Source organism: Myotis nattereri, assembly GCF_964212035.1.
Source record: "Myotis nattereri genome assembly, chromosome: 18".
NCBI classification, from domain to species: domain Eukaryota; kingdom Metazoa; phylum Chordata; class Mammalia; order Chiroptera; family Vespertilionidae; genus Myotis; species Myotis nattereri.
The window spans coordinates 2,696,510-2,704,219 of NC_138093.1; positions in this window are offsets into that span (position 1 = coordinate 2,696,510).

Sequence of the window (7,710 nt, forward strand, 5' to 3'; positions counted from 1 at the left end):
AAATACTTTCTCCTTTCATTGCACAGACATTTCCGAGGACTTGCGATGTGCCACGGCCTATACATGTTACAGGAAATGCAGCGAGGCCTGAGCTGTTACAGGCCCCGCTCCCCACTGCGTAGAAAAGACACGTTTTACACAATGATGTTCCTGCTATCCATGGGAACGAGTCCCTTAGAGACCGAGGACCTTTGCGGGCAGCTGGGAAGGGCTGTACCAGAGAGCTGACACTTGAACTGGTTTTGGAAAATAAGTCCCAGTTTGCTCGATAGAAAAGTCGAAGGGAAGGCGCTCCAGCTGGTTCCAAACCACAGGCCCGAAACGTCAGGAAGAGGGGTGTGCTGGGCACACCTGCCAGGTGGCCGGGCGAGGGGGGAGTGGGGGCAGGAAAGGGGACTGGAAGGAAGCGGGAAAGGAGGATCGAGAAGGAAGCTGAGGCTGGATTTCAGTGTCTGGTGTGTCAGGCTACCGTGCTTAACTTGGTCCCTGAGCCGCAGCAGGAAGCCAACAGGCATTTTTAAGGATAAAGGAAAGCTGACCAGATTGATCTCGCAGGATGCAGACTCAGACCATGGTGGAGACTGTGAGAGCTGCCTCTAAGCCGATAGTGATGAGACTAGAGAAAGCGCCGGACGAGGGCGAGGCAGGACGACGTACCTACAGGAAGAGATGCATTTGGGAACCTCGCTACGGAAAACCCGGCAGGCGGTGCTGAGCATGAACAAGAGCAGCAGCTTTCACCCGGCGGAGGATACAACCTTCTGCCTCTGGACCCCTCATCTATAGGCTCCCTATTGCAAACAGTTCCACAGCATCTGAGCTTCTCCAGCTGCCTGCTACATCTCATGGGTCCAGGGAAAGATGAAGGGGAGCCCGCCCGGTACCAACAGAAATGTCCTCCACAGGTCCCTCCACAGGCCACAATCTCAGCCTCAGGTGCACGTGGAGCCGTGAGAGGAAAGACTGAAAGATGAATTAAGAGGGGACCAGGAGTGGACGCAACAGCGGCTCTGTCAAAGGGCGGAGGGATGAAGACGCCGGCCCTTTACCGTGTGGGCTTGCTGTGGTAAATGTGTAAGTCAAAGGACATAGAGCACCTACCACAATGCCTTGCACATAAGAATAAATTGTCAACATCACCCATTCACAGAGATGGCAACACCTGTCCCACAGCGTTTTAAGGATTCTTTGGGGAAATGCATTTAAGGCCATAGCACAATATACTTAGAGAAATAAGTGGATTTTCCCACCCACAGGCTTGAGGGTAAAGATGTATCTTACAGGATGCCCGTCTCCACCACTGTGCCAAGTGTGACGAGGAGCTAAACTTGGAAATTGCAGGGACGTGTTTTAGCCGCTTTATTTGGGGCCTTTCCACTAGTGTGTTAGCTCGCGCTTGGCACGCCGGGAAGCTGTCTGAGAAGCAGCTGTTGGCGGCACACTTAGTGCTCACCTACGCCGCTGTCAAAGGGACCCCCACACGCGCTTCAGTCAAGTGGTGACTGTGAAATGGGAGGCAAGGCGGCCAGATACACATTGCCCCCAGGTCTTCCCCTCCTCCTATTTCACCCAACCAGTAACATAACTTCCCTCTCCATGAGTACGGACATCAGGGAAGGGAGGTAAGAATGACCTGGAGTAGCAACCAACCCCCAAAGCTCAATGGCTTACAAAAAACAAAGATGTATTCCTGGCTGATGTTTAATAACCATTTGAGTGCAGTGGGGCCAGGGTGGGGGCATTCAGTTTATCCTGGTCACAGAGGGACCCAGGTTGATGAAACACCTACGATCTTTATCTCAACACTAGAGGCCCGACGCACGAAATTCGTGCAAGGGGCTCGGCCCTCGCAGCCGCGTGGCTTGCCTCAGCTTCGTCCAGAAGGTCATCTGGAAGGACGGCTGGTCTAATTAGCATATTAGGCTTTTATTATTATAGATGATCAGGCACCACGCAGAGGGAAAGAGAAAGGCCTGGAGGGGTTCACCATGAAAACTAAGTGTTCTAACCCGAAGTATCACTTTACTCATAACTCACTGGTCAGAACTGGCCACACGGTTCCCTTCCTAGCAATGAATGGCCTTGCCCGGAGGCCTACAGTCAAGCCAGAATGGGGTAGAACAGGAGCATATGGCCAGTAGTGGGCCAACTCCCACTATCATTGAGCTTGAATTGGATTCATTGCCTGGGAATAATGAACTAAGTATGGCCACTCAGGAGAGTCTGTAGCTTAAACTACTTTGCAAGCTTCTATGTTTCTTCCAAATGGACTTTTGAAAGTACATAAGCAAGTCTACCTGCTGTACCAACTGGACTGAGGATTGGAGTGACGAGCAGCAGAGGGCTGGCCTGCACCAGCTCGCCTCTGACACAGATATTCTAAAAATGAAATATGCCTTCCTAAAATGAAACTTTTATAAAGGTCAATGACTTCAACTTTGGTCTCATGAATACTCAGGCCTAATCAAAATGAGCTGGTCATGCTGATGACGGATTGATGGCTGATTTCAACTCGGAACAGTTTCCATGTTAGTGAGCAAGACTTAGCTACCATTTATTTGGTGAATCAGGCTAAAAATTAGCCTTTCATAGAGAAGATTGAAATAAATGCCTCTAACATCTGACTAGCAAATGGAAAGCAAAACCTGCGAGTGTAAGCCCAGCATCACAGCTTGGTCCTGTAATGGTTTCTACAGGAGACTTGGGCATCTCCCAATGCGTGTTGTTGCTTCCAAGTGGCTTACTGGTCTCTTCAAGGGACGGGGCTGTGTATGGGGCTCGGTTGCTGGCAGGTGGGACATCTGCTAGCAGCATGACTAGATCAGCGGTGAATGGAGCCCACATGAGCCCTGCATGGACGCCTTCTTCACTGTCAATGTCCAGCCCGTGGTGCTGGCTCAGGAGTGGCTGATGACAGAGCTGGCTGATGGCAATGTGCCGAGTCATCCTATCTCCTTGGTTGTTCAGTGCCTCTTCCAGGATCGGTGGTCTCTCTTGGGTGATCTCACATTTCATAACCACTCCCTTAGGTCATCCACATGCCTCTTCTTCAGACTTCCTTATCTCTGATCTTCAAGTGTTTCTTTCTCCAGGCTCTTAAATAGGTACCTGAGCTACTCACCATTACCCCTTAGTCTATGTCTATTCCCTCTTGGGGCCACTTCTTCTACCCAAAGAAAATATGCACTTCACAAAGCTCTGCCCCTGGAGAGAATCGCCCCTCATAGCTGAATGTTAGGACCACCCCTCAGACCCCACATTGAGCCAACCTATCCGTAAACCATGCCCGATCTTCCTTCTTCTCCACCAGCTCATCATCAAGGGAGCATCCCCCCGCCCCCGCAACCCAGCCTCAACCCCCAACCCCCAGGCTGCAGGGATAAGGTAGAGATGAGGCCCCAGGCAGCTGTATTGGATGGTAAGTGGGTCTGGACCCCTCCTCGTGTAGCTGCCTCGGATCCTCTAGCCCATGTTCATGTCTGCTTCCTGACATTCCGTTTCCATCTTACAGTGCATTGTAGTTGGGCCCACTTGATCTTAGGACTCGGAGGGTCTGACAAAATTCAACACAAGAGGAGTGGCTGTGGCCCCCTGGTCCCTTGCTGCCTCGCGGTCAGACCCTCTGTCTCGGATCCTCTGTGCCTGGTGTCATGGCCGAGGCTGTTTTGGGCATGCTGGGTGATTCTCCCTCCAGGCTCACTCGCTCCAGCCTAGGGCTCTATGAGAAGCGTCTCCTGGCTTCAGAGGAACAACCTATCCAAATAGCCTGAAGGGATACGGTACACACTTCTCTTTCTGACCAAAAGAAGCACCTAGATGGTGAGCTTTTTTATTAGATGGATAAAACACGGGCCTCATATTTCATACCTGCACAGGAGCCAGTCACTTTAGGAGTATTTCAATGCTTGTATGTTCTCAGTTCACAATGAATTTTAACTTTTGCACAATTAAACTCATTTTACATAGGTGTCTAATATTGAGTCTTATTTCTTCCAATCTGCCTTTTCCAATCCTGTCACCTACCAGCAAGGCCGCCAATAGTACCATTACATGTAGTTGCTAAAACAGGTCTGAAAGTATGGCGTTATCCTGATTTTTATGCTTCTCTAGTTAGAAATGAGTTCATCGTTTTGTATTTAAGATAGAAACTGTCATGATAATTTGATGTTACTGGTTAGATGGGATTTTTTTTCTTTCCATATGTATATGGTAAGACGGTTGCCATAACGACAGAACCATGGATTTTTAACAGATTGCTGATGCTTATGAAAAGCACCTACAGGGCAAACTTGCAGAAAAGAGCTCACAGGTTCGATTGTTTCAGTGGTGGGTTATTTGTGGGAGCTCAGGCTGTGGCTGTGGTCCAGAAACCTGCAGGTGGTCAGCGTCTGCCAGTGAGGGCTGAGCCCACAGCCCTATGCTAGGCTTATACTTCCTGAGTTACTTTGTACATGTTGATGGAATTCCAGTGATCTGTTACCAACTGGTTCCTGCTGGGGGGCAGGGGTAGGCAGGATCTCCCCAAGTGTCCTCTGAGGATTCTAACAGGATAAATGAGGAGAGGGATTCTGTTATAAATAGGCTACAAAAAAAAAAAAAAAGATGATTCTTCTAGAAAAGTAGGGACACAGAAACACTGGAAAATCCCAGCATAAAAGGGAGTTTCTTGTTTTATGATGACTGAGATTCTCTTATGTGCTGATCTCCCCATGCATAGGTTAGAGCATGAAAATACGTGTAGAATTTGTATGTTTGAAGAAAACATGATCTCCTCAAGGAACTTGGGTGTTGAGCACTAATGTAGCAGCAAGACCACATTTATAAGGCAGGCTCCCTGATTTCTCAAGAGACTACTTCATGTCCTTCTACTAGTATGTCCTTCACAGTCATGTCTCCCTTTTTCCATCCGTTACTGATAATAGTTGTATGGACTTACTGGATGTTGTAAAGTGTGTTAGGTAATTAGGTGTCTTACTGTGGTCAGTAATATCTTAAATGTCATCAGGTGATCAAGTGCCTCTGTAAAATATTCCTAGGACATCAAAATTCTGTTGTTCACTTCCTGTAGCAAAACTAAGACATCTTTATTTTGAATCTTCTATAGTGGCTGATGGACAAGGAAAAGGAGGAGGAGGAGGAGAATAAAAAGTTTTAGAACACTAAAATTTGTTAAATTTTTTCCTGTGATATCCAAGTAAGGAGACATTCCTTAATTTTTATATCATATTCTAAGATAAAATGGCTATAATACCTAACATAGCTGGGCGCATAATGGATGCTCAAGACATACCTTTTAGGCAACTTATGGCTGAGTAATCCAACAAGAGTTAACAATGCTTAAAGAGTTCCCAGTCCCAGTCTTTTCCGCAGAACTTGGAGCACTGGGAAAGGCATCTTTACTTTCGTTAGAATCTCTGCAGACTGGTCAGCACGGGAATGCAATGCATGTAGAGAACACAGGGTTTAAGCAGGGGAATGGCATGATCAGATCTATACTTGAGAAAGGAATGTAGAGAATGGACTGGCAAGGGGGCCAGAGGCAAGGCCACCAGATAAGAGCCTGGTCTGGGAAAAAAGGTCCCCGCTAAAGGGGGGCAGTGACACTGCACAGGAGCAAATGGATGCGGGGAAAGTGAGAGGGTGAGGGGAAAAAGGGAACCGCCCGAGAAGCGAAGTCAGCCATGAGCCTCCGCCCTGGCCAAGGCACCAGGTGAAGAGCAGCACCATCCACCAGGATGGGGAAGACAAAGGCAGGTGCTCCAGGAAGTACACGTTGGAGGCATTTGCATGGTGACGGTGAGAACAAAGACAGTAGACACGCCCAGCACTTTCGGGCTACACACAGGCGGGCATTGAAGGGAGCAGAGAGAACTGCTAAAGATAAAGCTTTGAACTTAACAATAAGATGCGGAAAAGGCTTTTACCATGTTAGGTAAAAGGCTGAACGCTAACTTACTATGATTTCTCATATTAAAGATGTGACTCATTGCCACTCGTGATACGCACGTGTTCAGATTACCTAATAATAACTAAACTAAAAAATGACACAGTAACTAGGCCTGGTCCTGACACAACATAGCTCATTCCCCAGTGAAGGCTCTGGTTTGGTTGTATTTGGGCGGGCGGGCGGGCGGGCTGATTGTTTGACGAAAGGCCCACTCCTAAAGGACTGGCAGTGGGAGGCCACAGGTCAGACCTCAGATTGCCTGGGAAGAACTTTGAAGTGTAATTGCTGGGTCTTTGCTCCAATTAAACCAGAATCACACGCGTGGGGCCCACAGGGCAGAACCCATTGCTGATTCCTCAGGGCAAACGTTGAGCCCCTGCTACATAGTCCTTCTGTGTCAATTTTGGGTAAAAATTCAATCACTTTTTACAAAATCTTTATTGTTGAAAGTATTAATAGATCCCTTCCCCCCACTGGCCTCCTCCAGCCCCCACACCTAGAGAAAGGCAGTCATGTTGAGGGGCCCCGATTGGAGTCAGTGGTTTGCCTTTGGGGAAAGTGCTACAAGCTCCATCTAACCTCCCCGGTTTCACGATTTGAAGACAGAGATTCCTGCGGGCCCTCTGACAAGCACGGTTCTTGGGGAGAGTCAGTCTATCTGCAGACAAGTTCAGTCCAGTTGAGATGGGTCTCCAACGCTCCCTGCAAATAGGCTGGATTTGCATGGAAGTCACCTGCACGCTGGCTGATAACCAAACGACACTGTGGGCTTTCTTCCCCGCCTTGACGCTATTTACGCCCTTGTAAACATTTGCCATGGGGATCTGTTTCCTCTCATTTTTCATGACACACATTTCCCCTTACGTTTGGAAAAAATAGTTGTCCTCAATCTTTATCCATTATGTACTCTCTATTTCCTTTTATACACTTCTTCCCCGATAGCCTTTCACTTGCCTTCCTTCTCAACTGATACAGAGGTTTTCTTTCTAGATTTTGCCTCAAAAACATCCCACGGGTCAGAGTTAAGCATCAGTCTTACTTCTGATGCAATGAATGGGGAAGTTATTTCTGTCCCGGGGGTGCAGGCCGAGGAATCTGTCTGTGCTTCAGCAGTGTGCAGCGTCTTGGTCCAATAAAGAATAAAGCGCTCGGGGCTCAAGAAGGAAGCTTTCTCCCCAGATTAGCAGCTCCCAGCCTCTGATGGATGACACTGACAATAGGTCCAGTTGGAGTGCCTGTCACTAATTCAGGGGTGGCATTGTGATGCAAAGAGCATGGGCTGGGAGCTGTGGGATCTGATTCAATCCAGTCTGCTGCTTGCAGACCTGGGGCAAATGCCTGACCTTTCTGGGTGCCACAGTTTGAAAGACGGAATGGGAACAGCTCTGCAGGGGAAGGCAGAAGGTCTGAGTTTAAGCTACATCTCATCTTCTTGCAGGCCGTGTGACATAGATCAAGTTACTTAACCTCTCTGATCTGGTGAGGATAATACCAATCTTACCTATTGGATTGTTGGGGGGTGGATAATGAAGCATGGAGTAGGAACTCAGTAATTGTTTGGGGTTGTTTTAAAGCATATAACCTTGTAGCAAACTTGGAATAATAAAAAGAACAGTACTGGAGCCAAGAACTGTTATAGCTGTGTGACTCCTGGTGAATTAATTAACTTCTCTGAAGCTGTGTCCTCTGCCATGAGGATTAAGTAAAAGCATTATGTATAGAGACCATTCCCCCTGGTGTCATTGGTACTATAGGGGGATAGA